Here is a 27,446-nt window from a genome sequence, read left to right on the forward strand (position 1 = left end):
CATGCGCGTTCACAGGGGAAGGACTTGCGTTCCACTGGTCATCTGAAGTCATTCTAATTCTCCGGTTGGAGTGTTATTCAAGATATATGTAAACATTCTAAAGAATTGATTCAGTACATCGTTTGACATGTTTCTACTGACTGTTACGGAACATTTGGACATTTCGTCACGTTATAGTGGACGCGCTTTGTGACTTTGGAATTGTTTACCAAACGCGCTAACCAAAGTAGCTAATTGGACATAAATAACGGACATTTTCAAACAAATCAAGCATTTATTGTGGACCTGGGATTCCTAGGACTGCATTCTGATGAAGTTCATCAAAGGTAAGGAAACATTTATCATGTATCTTCTGGTTTCTGTTGACTAATACATGGCGGCTAATTTGGCTACTGTTCTGAGCTCCGTCTAAGATTATTGCATGGGTTGCTTTTTCCTTAAACTGTTTTTGAAATCTGACACAGCGGTTGCATTAAGGAGAGGTATATCTATAATTCCATGTGTACAACTTGTATTATCATCTACATTTATGATGAGTATTTCTGTTGAAACAATGTGGCTATGCAAAATCACTTGATGTTTTTGGAACTAGTGAATCTAATACGCCAATGTAAACTCAGATTTTTGTATATAAATATGAGCTTTATCAAACAAAACATGCATGTATTGTGTAACATGAAGTCCTATGAGTGTCATCTGATGAAGATAATTCAAGGTTAGTGATTAATTTGATCTTTATTTCTGCTTTTTATGAATGCTATATTTCGCTGGACAATGGCTGTGCTTATTGTGGTTTGGTGGAGACCTAACATAATCGTTTGTAGTGCTTTTGCTGAAAAGCATATTTGAAACCGGACACTTTGGTGGGATTAACAACGAGAATAGCTTTAAAATGGAGTTGTGAGTAGGGGGCAGTATTTTCATTTTTGGAAAAATAACGTACCCAAAGTAAACGGGATATTTTGTCAGGACAAGATGCTAGAATATGCATATAATTGACAGCTTAGGATAGAAAACACTCTAAAGTTTCCAAAACTGTAAAAATATTGTCTGTGAGTATAACAGAACTGATATTGCAGGCAAAAGCCTGAGAAAAATCCAATCCGGAAGTGTCTCATGTTTTGAAAGCTCTGCGTCCCAATGCGTCCCTATTGAGCAGTGAATGGGCTATCAACCAGATTACTTTTTCTACGTATTCTCCAAGGTGTCTACAGCATTGTGACGTAGTTTTACGCATTTATGTTGAAGAATACTTGTAAGTGGCTACATTGTGTAAGTGGTCACCTGATGGCTCTCAGAGTGATTCTCGCATAAAATACAGAGGTAGCCATTTTTCCAATCGGTCCTACTGAAAAACCAATTGTCCCGGTAGATATATTATCGAATAGATATTTGAAAAACACCTTGAGGATTGATTATAAACAACGTTCTGCGTTTTCGTGACTGCAATTTCTGGTCGATTTCTCAGCCAAACGTGAAGAACAAACGGAGCTATTTCGCATAAAAAAATAATATTTTTGGAAAAAAGGAACATTGGCTATCTAACTGGGAGTCTCGTGAGTGAAAACATCCGAAGCTAATCAAGGTAAACAATTTAATTTGATTGCTTTTCTGATTTCCGTGACCAAGTTACCTGCTGCTAGCTGGACATAATGCTATGCTAGGCTATCGATAAACTTACACAAATGCTTGTCTTGCTTTGGCTGTAAAGCATATTTTGAAAATCTGAGGTGACAGGGTGATTAACAAAAGGCTAAGCTGTGTCTCAATATATTTCACTTGTGATTTTCATGAATAGGAATATTTTCTAGTAATATTTATGTCCGTTGCGTTATGCTAATTAGTGTCAGTCGGTGATTTCGCTCCCGGATCCGGGATGGGGAGTATCAAAAGGTTTTAAGAGACTGTCACGTTCTGACCTTTATTTCCTTTGTTTTGTATTTATTTAGTATGGTCAGGGCGTGAGTTGGGTGGGCAGTCTATGTTTGATTTTCTATGATTTGGGATTTCTATGTTTCAGCCTAGTATGGTTCTCAATCAGAGGCAGGTGTCATTAGTTGTCTCTGATTGAGAATCATACTTAGGTAGCCTGGGTTGCACTGTTTGTTGGTGGGTGATTGTCTATGTTAGTGGCTTGTGTCAGCACAGGTCTCATTTGTAGCTTCACGGCCGTCATTGGTTTAATGTTTTTGTTACTCTTTTGTATAGTGTTGCAGTGTTCAGTGTTCTCTTTATTAAAATTCACTATGAACACATACCACGCTGCATTTTGGTCCTCTGATCCTTCTCGCCTCTCCTCTTCAGATGAAGAGGAGGAAGACCGTGACAGAGACGTATGTTTTAGGAATTGTAATTATGAGATTTCTGTGGTTTGAATTTGGCGCCCTCTATTTTCACTGGTAGTTGTCATATCGTGCAGACATAACATGTTTTAACAGAGAGCATTTCTAATGTGGTCAAAGGAAGTTGTAAGGCAGATTGTTTTTAGACTGGAAATTTTAACTATTTAAAAAAATGATTTTAGTTCTTCAAACGACATGAGCCCTTTTTCATTGCATAAGTCCATTACTTTAACAGTACCTTTTCTTGCCCATTCTTTAAATCCCAAGTCATTTTTACCAGGAGTGAAATTGTCATTCCCTCAAATTGGTGTAAAACTGGATAATACAGGGGATCGCCCAGATATTGCTGTACTTCGTGCCATATAATTATGGTGTTTTTAAAGGGAGCAGAGTACTAATATCCATCCCTCGTTAAGCCTTTTGTGGACAGCATTTCAGTCTGCACCCAGAGTAAGTATGGTTTATTGGAGCCCTAAATTGTGCAGCCCAGTAATACCACTGTAGATTTGGAAGTTGCAATCCCCTCTGTCATAGGGCAAATAAAGACGAGAAGGTCTAAGCCTTGGTTTTCTGTTGCTCCAGATAACATTTGAGAGTATCTTTCTGATCTTTGGGAAAAATAAATGTGGTGGAGCATAAGGAATTGATTGAAATAGATAGACATTTAGGCGGAATATTAATCTTAATGATATTTATTCTACCAATAATAGATATAGGCAATGATGTCCATATATTGATGGATTCTGTTACACTCGTAACCATGGGTTCATAATCATAATAAGGAGCTAATTTCTGATGGTATTAAAATCACATGATTTGTGAAATCTTGTTCTGTATTCAAATGGATGCTGTACAACTGGATTCAGTCTCTCTTGCTTGTTTAGGGAAAGGATAGAATATTTGGTTTTATTAACTTTAAACCCAGAAAACTGATCAAAGTTATTAATTAAATTGGAGAGGGTGTAAGAACTGACGCTGGAGATGAGAAGCAGGTACGGACAGTGAACATTTAATATTGCACAGACATGGAAAAGAGTCAGAACCGGGTAACACAACGACAAACAACAATTAATGTTGAAGCGGAGAACAGAGCTGGTGAACAGACAGATAAAGGGGAGGTGATAACACAGGGGATAGAGTCCAGGTGAGTCCAATGAATCGCTGATGCGTGTGACCTTCCCCTCAGATCGCTCCAAAATAGCCTACCTCATCACGCTGATGTCCGGGATGGCTCTCACTTGGGCTACTGCCGTGTGGGAACAACAGCCGGCCATATGCGCTAGTCTGGAGGGGTTCGTGGGAGAAATGAGGAAGGTTTTTGATGCCCTGTTCTCCAGGCGAGAGGCCGACCTGAAGCTAATCCAGCTTCGGCAGGACTCTGGTAGTGTAGCTGATTATGCGGTTGATTTGCGCACTTTGGCAGCAGAGAGTACTTGGAATCAAGAGGCACTGTTCGATATGTTCCTGCACGAAGTCTCGGAGGAGGTCAAGGGCGATCTTGCAGCCCAGAAGTTGCCTACAGAGATCGATTCCCTCATCGCTTTGACCATCCGTATCGATGGGCGATTACGGGAACGGCGGGGGGAGAGGAAATTGGATTTCACTTACACGCCCAGGGATCTCACCTTGCCTCCGAGTCATCCCGGAAGCCCCCGACATTCTCATTGCCGAGAGAACCCGAGGCTTCCCGAACTGCCCCAAGGGCTGCCGAAGATGGCTGAGTCACTGCTTCCTGAGCCTATGCCATTAGGCAGAGCTGGTCTTGCGCCAGTGGAACTGCAATACAGGATCGACATGAAGAGTTGTCTGTATCGCGGGACTCTTGGTCATTTCGTGTCCTCTTGTTTAAAAAAAATAAAACAGGCTCACCGGTAGGAGTGAATACTTTGGTGGGCCAAATGGAGAATGTTCCTGCTTATTTTGTTCGCACACCTTTTCATGCCATTGTGTTGTGAGGGGGCCCAGTCCAAATCTCTCCAAGTTCTGATTGACTCTTTTTTTGGATGCTACCCTGGCATCTGAGCTGAACATCCCCACTCAGCCCCTCTCCATTCCCATGGATGTTAGAGTGCTAGACGGGTGCTCTATAGGAAGAGTCACCTACAACAACCCTCCCATCAACCTACGTGTGTCAGGGAACCACAGCGAGGCTATCCAGTTCCTGCTCATCAAGTCCCTTCAGATTCCCTGGTATTGGGATTCTCCTTGCTCCAGCGACACAATCCCCCCATTAACTGGTCTACTGGTGCCATCATGGGCTGGAGCCCGTTCTGCCATGCGCATTGCCTGAAGTCAGCACAACCTGCCCCGGTACGTCTTCCTGGGGGCTCGGAAGGTGCCCCGGACCTCTCTGCCATTCCCACGGAATACCAGGACCTCCGGGAGCTGTTCCGCAAGACCCAGGCCACTTCGCTCCCGCTGCACTGAACTTATGACTACGGGATTGACCTTAACCCTAGCATGACTCTGCCCTGTGGATGACTGTACTCTCTGTCGGGACCAGAGACCAAGGCGATGGAGACCTACATTGGGGACTCCCTTGCTGCAAGATTCATCCGTCTTTCTTCTTCTCCCACCTGTGCATTGACTACCGGGGTCTTAACTTCTTGTGTCGAGCAATCCCGTATCCGGGAGCGTAATCATAGCCTCAAGCTCATTACCATAACGCAACGTTAACTATTCATGAAAAACGCAAATGAAAGGAAATAAATATATTGGCTCACAAGCTTAGCCTTTTGTTAACAACACTGTCATCTCAGATTTTCAAAATATGCTTTTCAACCATAGCTACACAAGCATTTGTGTAAGAGTATTGATAGCTAGCATAGCATTAAGCCTAGAATTCAGCAGGCAACATTTTCACAAAAACAAGAAAAGCATTCAAATAAAATAATTTACCTTTGAAGAACTTCAGATGTTTTCAATGAGGAGACTCTCAGTTAGATAGCAAATGTTCAGTTTTTCCAAAAAGATTATTTGTGTAGGAGAAATCGCTCCGTTTTGTTCATCATGTTTGGCTAAGAAAAAAACCTGAAAATTCAGTCATTACAACGCCGAACTTTTTTCCAAATTAACTCCATAATATCGACAGAAACATGGCAAACGTTGTTTAGAATCAATCCTCAGGGTGTTTTTCACATATCTATTCGATGATAAATCATTCGTGGCAGTTTGGTTTCTCCTCTGAACCAAATGGAAAAATGCATGCAGCTGGAGATTACGCAATAATTTAGACGGAGGACACCAAGCGGGCACCTGGTAAATGTAGTCTCTTATGGTCAATCTTCCAATGATATGGCTACAAATACGTCACAATGCTGCAGACACCTTGGGGAAAGGACAGAAAGTGTAGGCTCATTCCTGGCGCATTCACAGCCATATAAGGAGACATTGGAACACAGCGCCTTCAAAATCTGGGGCATTTCCTGTTTGAAATTTCATCTTGGTTTCGCCTGTAGCATCAGTTCTGTGGCACTCACAGATAATATCTTTGCAGTTTTGGAAACGTCAGAGTGTTTTCTTTCCAAAGCTGTCAATTATATGCATAGTCAAGCATCTTTTCGTGACAAAATATTTTGTTTAAAATGGAAACGTTTTGTTATCCAAAAATTAAAAGAGCGCCCCCTATATCAAAGAAGTTAACATTATAACGATGAAGAACCGCTACCCTCTACCACTCATCTCCTCGGCCTACGAGTAGCTCAAGGGAGTCATTGTGTTTTCCAAGTTGGATCTATGGAACGCCTACCACCTGGTGCTGATACGGGAAGGGGACAAGTGTAAGACTACCTTCAACTCGGCCAGTGGTCACTCATTGGGTCATCGTCCAGCCTGTCCCCTGGGTTCCACCCCCAGTCCAATGGCCAGTTGGAGTGAGCCAACCAGGATCTTGAGACTACTCTGCGCTGCCTGTTCTCTGCCAAACCCCACCTCCTGTAGCCAGCAGCTGCTGGCTTCCTTGCTCTGCCATGGGCCTATCTCCATTTGAGTGTTCCCTGGGGTATCATCCCCCACTCTTTCCTGAGCAGGAGGAAGAGGTCGGCGTACCTTCTGTCCAGATGTTTGTCCGCAGCTGTCATCGTACCTGGAGGAGAGCCCGGTCAGCCCTCCTAAAGACCACCCCCAGGTATCGACGACAAACCATCGGACCCCGGCTCCCTGGTATCGTCTCAGGCAGAAGGTATTGCTATCCACTCGGGATCTGCCCTTCCGGGTGGAATCCCGCAAACTCTCCCCCCGGTTTGTTGGCCCATTTCCCATCTCCAAGATTATTAGCCCCTCTGCTGTTCGTCTTCTGTTGCCCTGTACCCTACGTATACATCCCACCTTTCGTGTCCAGAGTCAAACCTATGTCTCACAGCCCTTTGTCTCCTGTTTCCATAAGCAATTCAAATAAATAAGACCAGTCATCTCTATCAAATGCCTTCTCTGCATCAAGTGAAAGTATGGCAGTATCAGGGGACCCTTCACACACGTGCACAATGTTTAGTACTCTCCTCACATTGTGAAAACCATGACGTTTTTTCACAAATCCATTTTGGTCTTTGTGTTAAACATGGGAGCACTCTATCCAATCTCCTGGCTAAAGCTTAAGCAATCGTTTTTGAGTCAGAGTTCAGAAGAGAAATCGGTCTGTAACTTCCTCATTTAGTTGTGGATTCATCAGACTTCAGAATAAGAGTGATTAAAGCACTCCTTAGAGAGGGTGGGAAACAACCTTCCTGAAAGGATTCAGCATACATATCCAGAAGTTGACCTAGAGGTTTGTCCTTAAATATCTTATAATATCTTTTGGTGGCCCGTCTGGACCTGCCGCTTTACCAACTAAAAACTAGTTCATACAAGAATACTCCCTTTTAGACGGGTTCTGAGTCCTCCAAGGTTCACATAGATTTAAGTCCTTAATGAAATGATCTACTCTGGAGGTGGGAAGTGTCTACAATGTAAAAAATGACTCACGGGCTTAGTAAATATTGCAAAAGAAAATCAATGATTTTTACTTAAAATAATAGGTTTCTGGTTTTACTTACATTTTTAAATATAGTAATTGATTTATATGTGTTGACAAAGATTGGATTTTGCAAATAAAGGTTTAAGGTAATGTGCTGCTAAATTTGAACTAATATTTCTAAGTATCAACCAGCAACTTAAAAATATGATATTCAAATTATCATTATTATATTGGACTGATATGATAGATCTAGTTATGAACGTCAATTGAGGAGGTACCAAGATGGCGTCTTGAACAGACGCTTTTTACCGAGCCCCGTACCAAACTTCAGAAAGATTGTGAAAAAAAAGTTTACAGTCATTACTATTTTTATTTGTTCAAGATATAAGACCTTTCCTGTGACTGGAATAATAATTGGACAATTTATTTCGGCATGTCCATGCAAAGTCGTGACAAAAAAGAAAGGAAGAAGTTAGCCATTCTATTGCTAATCAACAAGAGAGAAACGTGCTTATAGACAACTGCCATAACTACGCTTGGCCTATGGATAATATCATGCTTTCGAATGCTGTTGAAGATGACGAATTCCCCTCTTTACCGATTACTCCTTGCAAACCTCCACCCTCCAAAAAACCCAACATGAACTCTGATATCGTGGCTACCCTCTCCTTACTTATCAACTCCAGGTGTGACGCCATTGAGAAAATGGTTGGTGCGAACACCATGGTTATCGAAGGCTTGAAAAAGACTGGAGTTTGCATGTGGTGAAATCAAGGATGTGAAAACGAGAGTTGCAAAAGTTGAAAAAAGTGTGGAAAAGAATAACAATGTCTACCATAGACGTCTCACTGATCTGGAACAATACACAAGAAAATGGAACCTGAGAATACGGCTTGCCAGAGGTGGAGAATGAAGATGTGCGAGGAGAGGCTATCCGCATCTGCCAAGACGTTTTGCCTGCAGAGAAGAACAAAGTTGGTGATACCATCAACGTTGTGCATCGCCTCAGCAAGAAGCAACAGCAAAATGATTCAAGACCAAGGGGTATCATCATCCTCTTCACTGCCAGATTCTACAGGGATGCTGTCTGGAAAGCTGCTAGGAAGAACGCCTTCCTTCAGAGCCATGGTATGCGTTTCGCCGAGCATCTCAGCCCGGAGGACATAGAAAGAAGGAACAAGTTGTGGCCAACGATCAAGAGAGCACGGAATGAGGGAAAGGCTGCTTACTTCGTCGGAGGACGAGGCTTCATCAACGGTTCAGAAATCCATATCCTCCCTAAAATCTCACTAGAAGGAACAGGTTGATGGTTTCTGCCATGGTATTCTAATTTTCCTTATGTTTACCTCACAAGCATTAGGTGACTATTTTTCAGGAATACTCAGGTATTTCAATTTATTAGTTTGTTCTTGTATGACCAGAAGACCTATTTTGTTTACAAACTTACGAAGAAGATTGAAAGCTGTATTTATTTTTTATGTATACAGTAACTAAGGTACTGTTTTAAAGGGCATACAGCTCTGTTCTGACTTAACACGGTTATTGTTCTATTTAGTTATTAATACTTATTTCCAAAAAAGGTCTTAGGAACGTGTATATGTAAAACATTTTTTATTCAATTATTTTATGATCAGTTGTCATATGCACTTAAAATAGTAGGTACCCTTTTATTTAAATTATTATTTGTTATTTTATTTCTCAGAATAGTTCCTGATTACACTAAAGAGGGTTTTTAGTCTCTCTTTCTACAAGAACCCTTGGTTTGGTCTTGAACATAATTTTCAGTTGAGTTGAATTTCAAAGCCGGATAACGTCTAGCTCAAAGGTTATGGAATAAACTATTTTCACTTTAAATTGACTTAAATGGTGCAGATCTCGGTTCCCTATGTCTTTGACTCATCCTACTACAGTTTATACTTTTATATAATCTTTGTTGTTTTGTCTTTGTCTATATTATCTCTTAATGCTAGGGGGTTACGAAACAACGTGAAGAGCAAGGCCTTATTTTTATTTGCTAAACAATTTCGAACACATTTTTGCTTTTTTCAAGAGTCTCACTCAATTTCAGCTGATGCCAACTTCTGGAGGTCACAGTGGGGCAACGATATTTGGCTTTCCCATGGATCTGAACGCTCCGCTGGTGTCACTACAATGAAAAATACCTTTGGTAATATTCTACACTCAGAATGTGACCCCTTTGGTCACTTTATTTGTCTTGTGATCAGTTACAATGACATAACGCTCATTACTGTAAACTTCTACGGGTACAACACCAAACATGAGAATGATAAGTTGCTTGAATCTGTAGAGAAACATACACTTCATGAGTTATCTAAATCTCCCAATTTGTTATTATTGATAGGAAGGGACTTTTAACATTACTATAGATAATTCAACTGATAGATGGCCCCCAGGTAGTCCAACCAATCAGAATTTGGGTTTAATACTTTTCATGGAAAAGTTTGATCTTACTGATATATGGAGAGAGGTTTCTGGGCGACAGATCATTCACCTGGAGTAACAAAACAGGTTCCAGACAATCCAGCATAGATTTTTGGCTTATTTCCACATGTATTGATAGTGACTGTGTTACTACAAATATTTGTACTACTCTCCTCACAGACCATAGGGCTATTTACATTGATATCAAAATATTTACCCCTGATACTAACCTTGGTTGAGCATCCTACTGGAAGCTAAATAGCTCATTATTAAATAATGATATAGTTAAATTTGAGGTTAAAGATCTGATCTCACACTTTTGGGAAAGGGATTGTGAAGAAAAATCTTATTGCAAGAACTGGGAGCTCTTTAAATTTGAGGTGTCCAAATATCTTAGGAAATATGGTAGTAATCTTGCTAAGACCAGAAGAGCTGAGGAGGAAAAGGTGATCATTAAGATAACTTCCCTTTCTCAGAGGTCCCCAGCCGACCTCTCGGGGGAGGAGAAGATGGAACTAATTGAGTTACAAAATAAACTGGATAATATATATAAATTAAAAGCAGAAGGAGCCTTTATTAGATCTAGGACTAAATGGATTGAGGCGGGAGAACAGAATTCATCCTATTTCTTTAGACTTGAGAAATTTCACTCTAAAAATAACACTATCCATAAGTTAAACATTGATGGTGTATTTACAGATGACCAAAAATTAATCGCTAAATACTGTAGCAATTTTAACAGAATTGTATAGCTCTACGTACTGTCAGGAATCCACAGATATGTTTTTTAACTCACTGAAAAAGGTTCACTCTATCAGTGATTTAGAATCTAAACAGTTTGATGAACCCATCAAAGTTGAAGAGATTATTGAGTATATCAAACATCTAAAGAACAATAAATCACTAGGTGTTGATGGAATTACATCAGAATTTTAAAAATTATTTTCTGAAAAAGTTGCTCCCTTCCTATTTGAAGTCTTTTTTAGAGAGTATTAAAAACAATGTTATCCCTCCTACAATGAGTCAGGGGTTAATAACACTGATACCTAAGCCTAAAAAAAAGTGCTGCTCATCGATAACTGGCATTAAATTTCTCTTCTTAATAATGACTAAGCCTTCCTACTTGCAAAAATAATTAAAGAAGTCCTGGTGCAATCATTGATGAAACACAGTCAGGCTTTATGAGGAAAATACATATTTCTAACAATGTCAGACTAGTATTAGACATACTTGACTACTCAGACCTAATAACTGAGGATAGCTTCATATTATTTTTTTGATTTTTAAAAAGCATTTGACACAGTAGAGCATCAGTTTCTTTTCCACTCCCTTGAGAGACTTAGCTTTAGCGATTTTTTTTTTTCCTTCTGTAAGGCTATTAAGATTCTCTATGCAAATGGTAACAGCTCTATCAAATTGAAATATGGCACCTCACCCAGATTTGAGTTAAAGAGAGGAATTAGGCAAGGTTGTCCTTTCACTCCGTACCTGTTTTTATTAATCACCCAACTTCTTGCAAATTCTTTAAATAATAGTCCTGTACAAGGTATTTCCATAGCTGGTAAAGAAATGATTATAAGCCAGCTGGCTGATGATACTACACTTTTTCTGGACGACGCTAACAAAATTCCCATATCGATCAATGTGATACAATCCTTTTCCAAAGCGTCTGGTCTATATCTTAACATTAATAAATGTGAAATCATAGCTGTCAAAGATTGTGTGACACCATCATATTATGGTATTCCAGTAAAAGAATAACTTACATATTTAGGCATAACCATTACAAAGGATCAGAAGTCTAGAGGCTTAGTAAATTTGAACCCTCTAATTAAAAAACCCCAGAAGAAGCTAAATCAATGGCTACAGAGGGACTTATCTTTAAAAGGTAGAGTCCTAATAACCAAGGCCGAAGGCATCTCTAAGACCAACCTATGGCGCTCTATCTTTATATCTTGACAGTAAAATAAGCAAGGAGATAGACCAGATGCTTTTCAACTTTCTTTGGAGAAACCGTACCCATTACATTAGGAAAACTGTTGTAATGAACACATGAGAATGGTGGACGGAATTTTCTGAACTTTACTACTTTAAATACTTTTAAGAGCAATTGGATAAAACAATTCCTAAGGAGACTTACTTCTATCTGGAATTTTATTCCTCATGTCTTCTCTACTTTTGGTGGCCTTCATGTTGTTTTGCAATTATAATATTGACAAAGTTCCCGTGAAACTTTCTGCTTTTCATTGGCAGGTTTTCTTGTCATGGTCCTTCATTTATAAACACAATTTTTCTCCACACAGATATTATATATGGAATAATCGGGATATATTGTAAAAAAAATACTTATTTTGTTTTTAGAATATTGGTTCCGAAATAATATCCCATTGGTGAGCCAACTGGTAAATTCAGAGGGTTTTTACTCAGTTATAAGGAATTCTTATCACTTTACAAGGTGCCTGTAAAACCTAAAGATTTTGCAATTGTTTTAGATGCCATTCCCTCAGGTGTTGCTATGTTATTCAGGAATGTGTCAAGACCTGACCCTCAGAGCCTACCTTCTATTGACCCTGTTGACTCATCAGTAGGATAGATTTGTTTCTCTTTTGGTCCATTCAACAACAGAGTGATACGAACCTCATTTCAGCAGGATGTTGTATCTATACCTTATGTCATGCCTTATTGGAATGGATTTATTGATAATATCTGTTGGATAAAAGTTTGGATGTTGCCCCACACATACCTACTTGTTAACAAAATGAAGGAAGTTTCCTATAAAAGTATTAATAAATATTATCCTGCCAACCACTACAGTGGGGCAAAGAAGTATTTAGTCAGCCACCAATTGTGCAAGTTCTCCCACTTAAAAATATGAGAGGCCTGTACTTTTCATCATAGGTACACTTCAACTATGGCAGAGAAAAAGAGAAAAAAATCCAGAAAATCACATTGTAGGATTTTTAATGAATTTATTTGCAAATTATGGTGGAAAATAAGTATTTGGTCAATAACAAAAGTTTATCTCAATACTTTGTTATATACCCTTTGTTGGTGTAACGGATGTGAAACGGCTAGCTTAGTTAGCGGTGGTGCACGCTAAATAGCGTTTCAATCGGTGACGTCACTTGCTCTGAGACCTTGAAGTAGTGGTTCCCATTGCTCAATGAGGGCCGCGGCTTTTGTGGAGCGATGGGTAACGATGCTTCGTGGGTGTCAGTTGTTGATGTGTGCAGAGGGTCCCTGGTTCATGCCCGGGTATGGGCGAGGGGACGGTCTAGAGTTATACTGTTACATTGGCAATGACAGAGGTCAAACGTTTTCTGTAAGTCTTCACAAGGTTTTCCTACACTGTTGCTGGTATTTTGACCCATTCGTCCATGCAGATCTCCTCTAGAGCAATGATGTTTTGGGGCTGTTGCTGGGCAACACGGACTTTCAACTCCCTCCAAATATTTTCTATGGGGTTGAGATCTGGAGACTGGCTAGGCCACTCCAGGACCTTGAAATGCTTCTTACGAAGCCACTCCGTCCATTGCCCGGGCGGTGTGTTTGGGATCATTGTAATGCTGAAAGACCCAGCCACGTTTCATCTTCAATGCCCTTGCTGATGGAAGGAGGTTTTCACTCAAAATCTCATGATACATGGCCCCATTCATTCTTTCCTTTACACGGATCAGTTGTCTTGGTCCCTTTGCAGGAAAACAGCCCTAAAGCATGATGTGTCCACCCCCATGCTTCACAGTAGGTATGGTGTTCTTTGGATGCAACTCAGCATTCTTTGTCCTTCAACCACAACGAGTTGAGTTTTTACCAAAAAGTTATATTTTGGTTTCATCTGACCATATGACATTCTCCCAATCTTCTTCTGGATCATCCAAATGCTCTCTAGCAAACTTCAGATGGGCCTTGACAGGTACTGGCTTAAGCAGGGGGACACGTCTGGCACTGCAGGATTTGAGTCCCTGGCGGCGTAGTGTGTTACTGATGGTAGGCTTTGTTACTTTGGTCCCAGCTCTCTGCAGGTCATTCACTAGATCCCCCTCGTGTGGTTCTGGGATTTTTGCTCACCGTTCTTGTGATCATTTTGACTCCACGGGGTGAGATCTTGCGTGGAGTCCCAGATCGAGGGAGATTATCAGTGGTCTTGTATGTATTCCATTTCCTAATAATTGCTCCCAGAGTTGATTTCTTCAAACCAAGCTGCTTATCTATTGCAGATTCAGTCTTCCCAGCCTGGTGCAGGTCTACAATTTTGTTTCTGGTGTCCTTTGACAGCTCTTTGGTCTTGGCCATAGTGGAGTTTGGAGTGTGACTATTTGAGGTTGTGGACAGTTGTCTTTTATACTGATAACAAGTTCAAACAGGTGCCATTAATACAGGTAACAGAGTGGAGGACAGAGGAGCCTCTTAAAGGAGAAGTTACAGGTCTGTGAGAGACAGAAATCATGCTTGATTGTAGGTGACCAAATACTTATTTTCCACCATAATTTGCAAATAAATTCATTAAAAAATCCTACCATGTGATTTTCTGGATTTTTTTTCTCATTTTGTCTGTCATAGTTGAAGTGTACCTATGATGATAAATTACAGGCCTCTCTCATTTTTTTTAAGTGGGAGAACTTGCACAATTGGTGGCTGACTAAATACTTTTTTGCCCCACTGTATATCAAACTTATAAACATTAGTTCTGGGACATGAAGGACATAAGCAGGTCAACAACAACAAAATGTTCTGAACCAGATAAAATTAAGTTGAATGAAAGGAATTTTTGAGATCCTGTTAATTGTTTGTACTTAACATATTTGAGTTTGTAATGCACTAAAAGCTAAGTATATTATACTTAAAAGATATTCCTTCTTGGATTTACTTAAAAGGCTGATGCAAATAGTTACCTCCATTTTTTTTGAAGTAAAAGGGGCACAATATATTTTAGTGTAAACTAGAGGAGCGATCTAGATTAGGATCAAGAGTGCAATTAAAATTTCCTGCCATTAGGACTTTACCAGGAAGGGAGGCTATCAATAGGAATACATTCTCAAAGAATTTGGATTATCATCATTAGGACCATAAACATTAAACAGATTATAACGCTCATTCAAAGGTTCCCTGTATCAAAATGTTTCTACCAGGTGTATCAGTTATAATATTATCCACTTGAAACGGAACAGATTTGTGAATTAAAACAATAACACCAAGAATGAGAGGAGAAACAGAATGCAATTACTTTCACTTGCCATCGCCAGCATACTTTAAGTAGCTCATCCTTCAACAAGTGAGTTTCTTGTAGGAACACAATAGATGAATGGAGTTATTTAAGCCTAGTAATAACCTGTTTTAAGCTTGAATAGTTTACAAACTCCTCGGAGATTCCACTAAGTAAATTTCAGTTTTACATTTGAAGTAATTTAACCAAAGATGTAAGCATGGAATAAGCTATAGCATGAAGGCATATCTAAAATATGTTTAGTAACCACAAGGACCACATTAATATTTTGGTGTGCGGAAAATAGGTGAAGATCTGTTGGAACAAACATAAATCTATCCTAAAAGTAAAACACTGAACCCCATTCCCTTGTCTCCCTAAACGAGACACACAGCGCTTCCTCTCCCACCTCCCCCTTATCGTAGAGTGTAGCCTAGAGGATGACTGATCCATTATAGGGAGCAGTCTAACCTAAGCGAAACAAAACATAGTGTCTCCTACCTTCTCTCGACCATTACTCCTCACGAACAAAACAAAAGGCATATCTTGCAAGATGTTATGTGAAATGTCACAACAAAAGGCATATAGCAAGATGTTATGATAAACATCATGTAGTATTTGTTTGAAAAGTAGCAAAGAATAGCTCCACCTAAAACAGTAACACTAGTCAGTGAAGCCTGACTAAAGTTTACATTACAGTATGGAGAGTCCAAAATAGCTGTGAATGATGATCCACAACATAGCTACTAGCAGCAGACCCTACAGTGGCTTGCGAAGCTATTCACCCCCTTGGCATTTTTCCTATTTTGTTGCCTTACAACCTGGAATTAAAATGGATTTCTTTGTGGGTTTGTATCATTTGGTTTACACAACATGCCTACCACTAAAGATGCAAATTATTTTTTATTGTGAAACAAGAAATAAGACAAAAAAACAGAACTTGAGTGTACTATAACTATTCACCCCCAAAGTCAATACTTTGTAGAGCCACCTTTGCAGCAATTACAGCTGCAAATCTCTAGTCTCTATAAGCTTGGCATGTACCGCCACCAGGAATTTTGCACATTCTTCACTGTGGGGATGGTATTCCCAGAATGATGAGAGGTGTTGGATTTGCAACAGACATAGTGTTTACCTTGATGGCCAAAAAGCTAAATTATAGTCTCATCTAACCAGAGTACCTTCTTCCATATGTTTGTGGAGTCTCCCACATGCCTTTTGGTGAACACCAAATGTGTTTGCTTATTTTTTTACTTCAAGCAATGGCTTTTTTCTGGCCACTCTTCTGTAAAGCCCAGCTCTGGAGCGTACAGCTTAAAGTGGTCCTATGGACATACTCCAATCTCTGCTGTGGAACTTTGCAGCTCCTTCAGGGTTATCTTTGGTCTCTTTGTTTTCTCTCTGATTAATTCCCTCCTTGCCTGGTCAGTGAGTTTTGGTGGGTAGCCCTCTCTTGGCAGGTTTGTTGTGGTGCCATATTCTTTCCATTTTTTAATGATGGATTTAATAGTGCTCTGTGGGATGTTCAAAGTTTTTTTATATATTTTTTATAACCCAACCTTGATCTGTACTTCTCCAGAACTTTGTCCCTGACCTGTTTGGAGAGCTCCTTGGTCTTCATGGTGCCGCTTACTTGGTAGTGCCCCTCACTTAGTGGTGTTGCAGACTCCGGAGCCTTTCAGAACAGGTATATACGGTATATACAAATACAATTTGATTTGTACTACTCTTGGGTCATATTAGATCTCAATAAAATTAAGCAGAGCCCAGCGAATCTTCCTCTCCCTCGCAAGCAACAGGCCGTGCCCTGTCCTCCTAAAAATAGCCTGCTGTTTGCTTATTTGTGAAGCTATGTGCATTGTGCTTATTTTTCAACCCACTAAATAGGACTAGATCTGAATCTAAGCTTTGAAATTAAACAGGACACAAGGCTCCACAGCTGATAGCAGAATTCTTATATTCATTATGGCCATTAGAAAGAGGCTCTTGGATACCCCTGGCCACGGGGATGTCTGGAGAGAAAATCGAATGAAAGAAAGAGAACGGAAGAAGTCAAAATGACATTGTTTCGGACCAGAGATCCTGGATTAACCAGTCACGGGACACTACAGGCACAGAGACCAACAGACTGGCTTCTGCAGATAGAACACAATCACAGCCACACACACACACATTGTGCTCGGCGTATTTGGAGCAGAAGGCCCATGCAGCCGTCCCCTCTGAGGGCACCTCCTTGTCGACTCAATCACAGATGGGCATCTGTCACCTACACTCAGTCTCACACGCTTATCAGCCTTGTACACAGAAGACAGGCCACACACACCATATTCACAATTGTCAACCACACACACACACACACACACCATATTCCCTATGTCAAGCTCACACACACACTATTGACATAGGAGGGAATTCTGACCCAAGTTTCAGTGGCTTGCAATAGTATTCACCCCCCTTGGCATTTTTCCTACTTGATTGCCTTACAACCTGGAATTGCGCCAGACATAGCATTTTCGTTGATGGCCAAAAACCAACATTTTAGTTTTATCTGACCAGAGTACCTTCTTCCATAGGATTTTGGGAGTCTACCGCATGTCTTTTGGTGAACACCAAATGTGTTTGCTTATTTTTTCTTGAAGCAATTACTTTTTTTCTGGCCACTCTTCTGCAATGCCCAGCTCTGTGGGATGTACAGCTTAAAGTGGTCCTATGGACAGATAATCCAATCTCCGCTGTGGATCTTTGCAGCTCCAGGGTTATCTTTGGTCTCTTTGTTGCCTCTCTGATTAATGCCCTCCTTGCCTGGTCTGTGAGTTTTGGTGGGTAGCCTTCTCTTGGCAGGTTTGTTGTGGTGCCATATTCTTTCCATTTTTTAATAATGGATTTAATGGTGCTCTGTGGAATGTTCAAAGTTAAAGATATTATTTTATAACCCAACCCTGATCTGTTCTTCTCCAGAACTTTGTCCCTGACCTGTTTGGAGAGCTCCTTGGTATTCATGGTGCCCCTTGCTTAGTGGCGTTGCAGACTGGGGCCTTTCAGAACAGGTGTAAATATACTGAGATCATGTGACAGATCATGTGACACTTAGATTGAACACAGGTGGACTTTTTAAAAATGAATTGTGTAACTTTTGAAGGTAATAGGTTGCACCAGATCTTATTTAGGGGCTTCATAGCAAAGGGGGTGAATACATATGCACTCACCGCTTTTCTGAAGTATTTCATTTTTTGAAACAAGTCATTTTTTTCACTTCACCAATTTGGACTATTTTGTGTATGTCCATAATATGAATTCCAAATAAAAATCTTTACATTGCAGGTTGTAATGCAACAAAATAGGAAAAACGCCAAGGGGATGAATACTTTTGAACAAAGTGATGTCATGGCTTTTGAAGCCTCTGATAGGCTATTTGACATCATTTGAGTAAATTGGAGGTGTACCTGTGGATGTATTTCAAGGCCTACCTTCAAACTCACTGCCACTTTGCTTGACATCATGGGAACATCAAAAGAAAATCAGCCAAGAGCTCAGAAAACAATTGTAGACCTCCACAAGTCTGGTTCATAATTAGGAGCAATTTCCAAATCCCAGAAGGTACCAGTTCATCTGTACAAACAATAGTACACAAGTCTAAATACCATGGTACCACGTAGCCGTCATACCGCTCAGGAAGGAGATGCGTTCTGTCTCCTAGAGATGAGGAGTGCAAATCAATCCCAGAACAACAGCAAAGGACCTTGTGAATATGCTGTAGGAAACAGGTACAAAAGTATCTATATCCACAGTAAAACGATTCCTATATCGACATAATCTGAAAGGCCGCTGAGCAAGGAAGAAGCCACTGCTCCAAAACCATCATAAAAAAGCCAGACTACGGTTTGCATGGAGACAAATATTGTAATTTTTGGAGAAATGTCCTCTGGTCTGATGAAACAAAAATATAACTGTTTGGCCTTAGTGACCATCGTTATGTTTGGAGGAAAACGGGGAATGCTTGCAAGCCAAAGAACACCATCCCAACCGTGAAGCACGGGGGTGGCAGCATCATGTTGTGGGGGTGCTTTGCTGCAGGAGGGACTGGTACACTTCACAAAATAAATGGCCTCATGAGGGAGGAAAATTATGTGGATATATTGAAGCAACATCTCAAGACATCAGTCAGGAAGTTAAAGCTTGGTCGCAAATGGGTCTTCCAAATGAACAACGAGCACACGCATACTTCCAAAGTTGTGGCAAATGGCTTATGGACAACAAAGTCAATGTATTGGAGTGGCCATCACAAAGCCCTGACCTCAATCCTATAGAAAATTTGTGGGCAGAACTGAAAGTACGTGCGAGCAAGGAGGCCTACAAACCTGACTCAGTTACACCAGCTCTGTCAGGAGGAATGGGCCAAAATTCACCCAACTTATTGTGGGAAGCTTGTGGAAGGCTACCCAAAACATTTGACCCAAGTTGAACAATTTAAAGGCAATGCTACCAAATACTAATTGAGTGTATGTAAACTTCTGACCCAGTGGGAATGTGATGAAAGAAATAAAAGCTGAAATTAATCATTCTCTTTTCACGCCCTGACAGTAGAGAGCTTTTTATGTCTCTATTTTGGTTTGGTCAGGGTGTGATTTGGGTGGGCATTCTATGTTCCTTTTTCTATGTTTTGTATTTCCTTGTTTTGGCCTGTCTATCACTGTCTCTGATTGGGAACCATACTTAGGTAGCTTTTTCCTACATAGTTTTTGTGGGTAGTTATTTTCTGTTTCCTTACAGGACTGTTTCGGTTTCATTTATTCTCTTGTTATTTTGTATTACTGTTCAGTTCAATAAAACAACATGAACACTTACCACGCTGCGCTTTGGTCCGACTACTCTTCCTCATCCGGTGACGAAAACAGTTACATCTCTCTACTATTATTCAAACATTTCACATTCTTAAAGTAAAGTGGTGATCCAAACTGACCTAAAACAGTGAATTTTTACTGGGTTTAAATTTCAGGAATTGTGAAAAACTGAGTTTAAATGTATGTAAACTTCCGACTTCAACTGTATGTACATAGTCACTGTGGTGACGACATCATCAATGCACTTATTGATGAATCCAGTGACTAATGTGGTGTACTCCTCAATGCCATCGGAATAACATATTCCAGTCTGCTAACAAAACAGTCCAGAAGCTTAGCATCTGCTTCATCAGACCACATTTTTATTGACCTAGTCACTGGTGCTTCCTGCTTTAGTTTATTTTTGTACGCAGGAATCAAAAGGATAGAATTATCAGATTTGCTAAATGGAAGGCGAGGGAGAGCTTTGTATCCGTCTCTGTGCGTGGAGTAAAGGTGGTCCAGAGTTTTTTTCCCCTCTGGTTGCACATTTAAAAAGCTGGTATAAATGAGGTAAAACGTGATTTAAGTTTCCCTGCATTAAAGTCCCCGGCTACTGGATGAGTGTTTTCTTGTTTGCTTATGGCTGTATACAGCTCATTGAGTGCATTCTTAGTGCCAGCATCGGTTTGAGGTGATAGACAGCTACAAATAATATAGATAACTTGGTAAAAAGTGCGTTCTACAGCTTATCATGATATACTCTACTTCAGCCGAGCAAAACCTTGATTCTTCCTTAGATATCGTGCACCTGCTGTTGTTTACAAATAAACATAGACCTGCATCTCTTCTCTTACCAGAGGCTACTGTTCTCTCCTGCCGATTCAGTGCATAACCCGCCAGCTGTATGTTATTCATGTCGTCGTTCAGCCATGTAGTTTTTAATGTCCTGTTGGTAGGACTTACATGCTTGTAGTTTGTTTATTTTATTATCCAATGATTGTACATTGGCTAATAGGACCGATGGTGAAGGCAAATTACCCACTCACCGCCGGATCCTTACAAGGCACCCCGGGCCTTGTCGGGTGTCTGGAGTAAATCACTCTCGTCCGACTCATTAAAGAAAACATCTTCCTTCAATACGAGGCGAGTGATCGCTGTCCTGATATCTAGAAGCTTTTTTTGGTCATAAGAAACGGTGGAGGAAACATTATGTACAAAATAAGGTACAAATAATGCAAAAAAACACACACAATAGCACAATTGGTTAGGAGACAGTAAAACTTATTACCATTCTCTCCGGTGCCATTGTTCACACTAATGTTATAGCTGCAAATACTAATGAAAATGGCAAGATATACTGTATATTATATGAAGTCTATTGTCTTTCCTTATGTCTCTTACAACAGAACAATCTCTGTTATGTGCTGAGTTTCTATGATATGTAGGCTACTATCCAAGGCATCTCTATGGAGGAAAAGTGTGTTTAAAGCACCCTCTCTTGGATGGAGACTTGTGAAAGGGGTAGTACAAATATATATATATATATATATATATTAGTATTATAAAATAACATTTCACTCTGATATTTGGACTTCACTGTATGATATTAAAGAACAAATATGTCACTTCACAAGAACCAAAGTTTTCTGCTCCATCAGAGGGGTTTAGCTTAAACAAATGAAAAGGGCTGAGGTTTCATTATTTATTTCAGTCATTCCTTGTGTTTGTATAGAGTTTCTATAGAACCCCCCCCCCATTTGCAGTGACCAGGGAGTAATAAAATGCTGACCCGAAGCCTCCATTGGCAACAGTACACTGTTGTTTCTGAGTGTGCCACTGTCACAAAGACCACATTGATGGGAGACATGTCCTCCAGTGTGACGAGTCATAATGGTGACAGTGTGTGCGCCACACTGCTTCTGGTCTGTAAAAAACACATATTGACATATGCTGTGTTGGTCATTCAGAGTATAGAATAGCTATTAAATAAAAAGCCACTGTTAAAACCAAACGCATAAATTCACACACACATATGCGCACAAACACAGACACACAACACACGCATATCAGTAACAATGTCCAACAAGAGGCTTATCATTAATTTAAACTATATATATATCTATATATATCATGTTTATGTTATACCAGAAGGTATATAATTACGAATGTACTGTACTTAATTTCTACTTTTATTCCACATCATAATATTGCAGAACATAGTTTGTCCAACAGAGGTCACTATTACAAAGGGAACAGAAACACTTGTCTGCAAATATCATCAGTTTGTGTCCACAAACCATTATGAAAAGACCCATACGTCATGTCTCCCACATCCCTTCATTATATATATCTGTTATACAAGTTGAACAGGCACACATTTCCTCTACTGCTCGTAACAAAAGGATCCACCGACAATTTGTTGTTGAGAAGGCAAGCATTCTTAATTCACAATCTTGATACAATGTTGCAAAAAGGTGTTTATAAACAACATTCATCCCATCCCAAAACAATATGAACTATCCCATCTGTGCTGACACATTATATAACCTCTTCTTTGATATATTTTCTAATTATCATGCCAATGCTCGCCTGTCAAGCGTTTTACCTATGTAATCAAACAAAGCAAGACAATCCCATTGGAGAATCAATGCCGGGACTAATGTACCAAACACTTCCAAACACAGCGTGTACGTACACAGTCACCATGTTCTCACATCTGGGGAACAATGAGAGAGGAAAAAAAGGACAAATTATGACCCCTTCAGTTGACTGGGCCAGGCCTTCCCGGATCTCCACAGCCCCGCATGGAGTGGCCCGCCCAGCAGCCATAAATAAGGGTGATTGTACAACTGCTTAATTAAATGACATAAATCCTATTTACGATGCCTGGGCAGAGGAAACATTTCCTGAGCCACTGAACTGGGGAGTGGTTGTGCTGGTGGTCTCTCTTTCTCTCTCTCTCTGTCTTTCAATCTACACTGTCTGCTTCTCTCATAGTTTCCTGCTCACCTCCCTCCCATTCCCCATGTCTCTTCATGTCTCTTTAAATGTACTGTCTTGCTATTTCCCCTCTCTCTCACGTTGTCCTGAGTTGTGTGTCTGAGAAACATTGGGGACTTAGAGAAATGATTCATCTGAGTGTGCAGGGCTGAGCGCTCGCTGCTCCAGCCAGGGCTAGGGTTCTGGTACTCAAACCCCAGATTACTCACCACTTCACCAGCCTCCACCAGCCAACTGCCCGTGACCCTGCGATCTTCTGAACGGATAAAAAATAGGCATGGTGAAACTACTATATTAGACCATATTAGCAAGGGCATCTGAAATACATCTGTATCCCAGCAATACAAATTATGATCATAGCACTTTCAGATGGGAGGCAGAGTGATTGCTTTTATGCCATACAGTCTGGAACGAGCAGATACATCTGTTGACATTTGCAGGAACCCAAACCCATACCAAGCCTATGCATTTCACCACTGCACTTTATCTCTGAAATAAAAAGGCAGGACTTCAGTTATTTTTTTTCTCTGATTTTCTGTCTCTGACTCTCTCTCTCTCCCTCAGTAGTTTTACTCAGTGAGAACCAGCCCCTTGTGATTGATTGATATTATATTGAACTGGTTTTTGTTTCAGCACCATTGAGTCTAGAGGCACTGTCGCAGCTCAAGTTTACAACACTGATTGTATTTCAGTTTTGAATAGAAGGTGCTGGAATAACTGAAGTTTTCTGTTGGGTTCACGCGGCATGTTTCGTGCCATTTGCGGCACTCAGAAAGACAAATTGTGTGCATTACCACCAGTCTAATGTTAATTTATTAATGGTATAATGAAGTTGCTTGGGTTTGTCACGCTCCTGAAATGGATTATGTTGTACACACACTGTTCAGGGAATTATGTTTTTTTTCCACAACCCCATAAGTCATTTTTGATACTGGGTTGGAGGTTATTAATGTCTGTGTGTGATTGGGAGTTAGAACCACTGTGTCTGCTCCCCTCGGATATGACTGGCCACACAGACGTGTACCGTGTCTGCTTGAATGTGGTGGCTTCCTGTTCAATCAGCTGTAGACCATTAGACTTAGACGGTTGGATTCTGCTCACATGTTGCATAGGAGAGGTATAATCATGATTAAGGATGATGCATTAGCTTCTCCAACAGGTGAACTGCCACTTGTATTTTGGAATTGGATCAGTTTTCACAACCAGACTGCAGCCATGCATCAAGCAAATCTTGACTCCTTTTCAGATTTGGGAATCTTATTTGATGGGTTGTACACTTACGCAATTTAACACGTTACAAATGCATTCACAACCACCTCAACAGCTAGATTGGAGTGGATTCTTTTGTCCCGAAATGCATTTCAAATGTATTGGAAATAGGTTATCAAGTCAATTCACTTGCCATGGAACATGTTAGAATTCAAAACTTCATGTCTTAATCGTATGTGAAACTTAGGTAGGGCTTGGCCGTTAAATTTCACAGGTAAAAATGACTATTTAATCCAAAATGTTTTATGCAATAAATGCATTATTCACTACAGGAAATTATAGTGTACCACCAATACATCCTAACATCCCACTTGTGGGCACGCTGGTGCCTATAATTGTTCAGGGCATAGGGTTGTAGTTAAAACCACGAACAGTGTTGATCACAGTGACAGGACAGGAGCCCAGTCCGTCATGCTAACCTGCTACAACACTCTTAAGAAAACACATGAAGGCCCCATCCTGCAGTACTGTTCTGGCCCCAAAATGTAACAAAGTTTAGCCTACGATGTTAATTCAACAAAATAGTGCACAGTGGCAACATTGGTTGAACATTTTTATATTTTTGGTGTCCTAAATTATTATTTGGAAGGGGCAACTGGGGTCTAACACAGTGGCTGAGCAACTCTCTCTATCAATCTACTTCCTTTTGCTGTTCTCTACAAGCATTTTGTTGAAGCAGTACAACTTAATTTCCTCCATTTCCTATCCATTTCCCTCCTATACAATATAGAAACATCTCATGCCCTTCAGGGGGCAGAATGATTCCCATACTGTACATTTTGAATATTTACTTCACATTTATCATCTGTGTATGAGATATTGAGTATGTAGTGAAAAGCAGTGATTTTGTGGTTGCTGACTGAGATGAATATCTCTTGTTGATCATTTGTTTAGTTGTGCTGAGATGAGCTGCTGCAGTGCTCAGTCTGGTCCCGGACGTCTTGTCTAAAGCATAGGTGTAGACAGTCAGCACTTCTTCTGGCACATTCTGCTTTTCATTCTGCAGCTCCTCCTCTCTCCCCATCCCTCTATATCAAGTATGGATCCTGGCCTGTTGATTTGTTGCCCACATTAGATGTATAATGATTGAAGAAAGGAGAAAATAATGTAACTCATTAATGAGAAACCCTGGCACAGCCCCCAGTGACAAACCATTGTTATTGATTCTGTATTGGATTGAAGACATTTATCTAGATTGGGAGAACAATGAAACTCCACTTGATATTGACTGCAGTTAGAAACAGTAGTTCGGTGGTAATTTCCTGTTCAAGTGACATTGTAATATGTAATAATGTAAGAACAATAGGGCATAGTCATATTTTAGAAAGCATATTCCCCCCCCCTAAATAATACCCAATATGATGGCAGGCTGAGCTATACCCCTCAGCTATGTAAAAGCTCAGGTCAAGCTGTCTGTGTCCCACCTCCCCCGTAATATTTTTACATTAAAATTGTCAAAATGAAACAAAAAGGGTTTTGCCTAAAAAACACATTCTCAAGCAGGAATGTTGCAAAAACTATCTGGGAGTGGTCTGAGTGAGGGGCCTAATTGGAGGGGCCTAATGGGAGGGATATGTAACCTGAAAACTAGCTGGTTTGAAACTCCCTTTTGTCATTGGTCTATTAACTTATATCGCCTGGTGATGTCTCCAGGCTAGCCAAAATTCCACCGATGTAAAACCTGCTGATTTAGAAGGTCCTGTGTAAATTGTATTTTCAACCAGCAAATATCAGGAAATAACAGTGATCAAATGTGATCATACTTTACAGTGTTAGTTTCATCAGCTCTTGTACAGTATGATAAAAGTCAGAGTTTTGACGGCATTGGGCCTGTAAAATACGTGATAGGTGTTAATGTGATGTAAGCAGGGGCTCAACTTTCACTTTCATTCTGAAATTGTATTTTTGTCCCCCTCCAGTTTTATCATTGGGCAACAGTGTGCTTTAGCAAAATGCAGACACCTCCGAGAGTTAGGGTAGGCTGTTTGGAGTGTTTATCCAACTGTATAAAAAAATACATGTGTCCCCCCCACTTTTAAAACCAAAGTTGTGCCCCTGGATTTAAGTACAGAAGCGTTCAGTTTCCCCCCAGTGTTGCTAAATCACATTCAGTATCTGAACGTGATAATAACACTCTGGTCAGGGCTCAAATGTACTGTATACTGTATATGTGTGTACATGTGTGTGAAAGGAGAAGTTAGCTTTTTTACACCCAAATTTCAATTTTTGATGTAAATGTTATAGAAGGGTCCAGACAAATTTTTAGCAATTTCACTTGTTTTTGAGGAACTTACCGCTGGTTGGGGTAAGTTTCTCAAAAACAAGTTAAATCACAAAAAAGTAACTAATCCTCGTTGTGCAGTACGTTGACTCTGAAAAAGCGTGAACAATTGCTCTAAGAACACCCAAATACGTCCTTTTAGAAACGGAAACGCTCTCAGTATAGTAATGCAGGTATTTAGATGTTGTACACATACAATTTTGCCATTCTGAACTTTATCTGCAATGCTGTATTCCATTTTGTTGTAACTCGAGCGATGCCTCTCCATCCATTCTAGCAGTAGGTTACACAGAGAATGGAATAGCTGCATAGGGGAAACAGACCGAGCCACACAAAATGGTACACTACATGACCAAAAGTATGTGGAGAACTGCTCGTCGAACATCTCATTCCAAAATCATGGGCAATAAATTGAGCTTGAGTTAATTTTTTCTTTTTACATGCACATTAATCAACGTTTCAGTAAAAGTGCAGGCTTTAGCCAGCCGGCAAATTTTCAACCTCAGTCCCTGGGCAGGTTATTAAAAACAATTACAATAACAATACAGACAAACAAAAGAGCAGTGAGCACATGCAGAGCAACATAGGACAAGCAACACGTAGCATGCAAACAGAGCAATAGCAAAAAAAGTAACAAAGTTTTTCCACAACTCACAAGCTACAGACAACAGATAACATGGAAAGTGGCAATACACACCTAGGGATTATGTTCACAAACCTGATTGGCCTTTAACCATGTCTTTATGTTTTTTTTTGTGAAGGTGTGATAGGTGGTGCAGTTGTGTGTGTCTGATAGCAGTGTGTTCCAGACATGGGAAGCTCTCACAGAGAAAGCAGATTGACTAAAGTTGCCTCTCATTGGCAGACCTTGTGGATCTGCTGCCGTGGGTGGAGGGGGAGCCATGCCATTGATGATCTTGAATATAAGGAATGTGTTGGTGTATTGCACAAGATTTTCCCAACTCAGGAGCTCGTGCCTTCTGAGATTGTTACAGTGATGATGGCTATTGGGCTTTCACTTTGACAGCCTGTTGTACAGAAAAACTTGGGCCCAACTAGTCAAGCAGTATGTTAAGTGGGGGAGAATCAATGCATCGTAGATTTGAATATGGAGTTGGGCCCGCCTTTGCTCCTA

This window comes from Oncorhynchus tshawytscha, linkage group LG12 (assembly GCF_018296145.1).
Source record: "Oncorhynchus tshawytscha isolate Ot180627B linkage group LG12, Otsh_v2.0, whole genome shotgun sequence".
Classification (NCBI taxonomy): domain Eukaryota; kingdom Metazoa; phylum Chordata; class Actinopteri; order Salmoniformes; family Salmonidae; genus Oncorhynchus; species Oncorhynchus tshawytscha.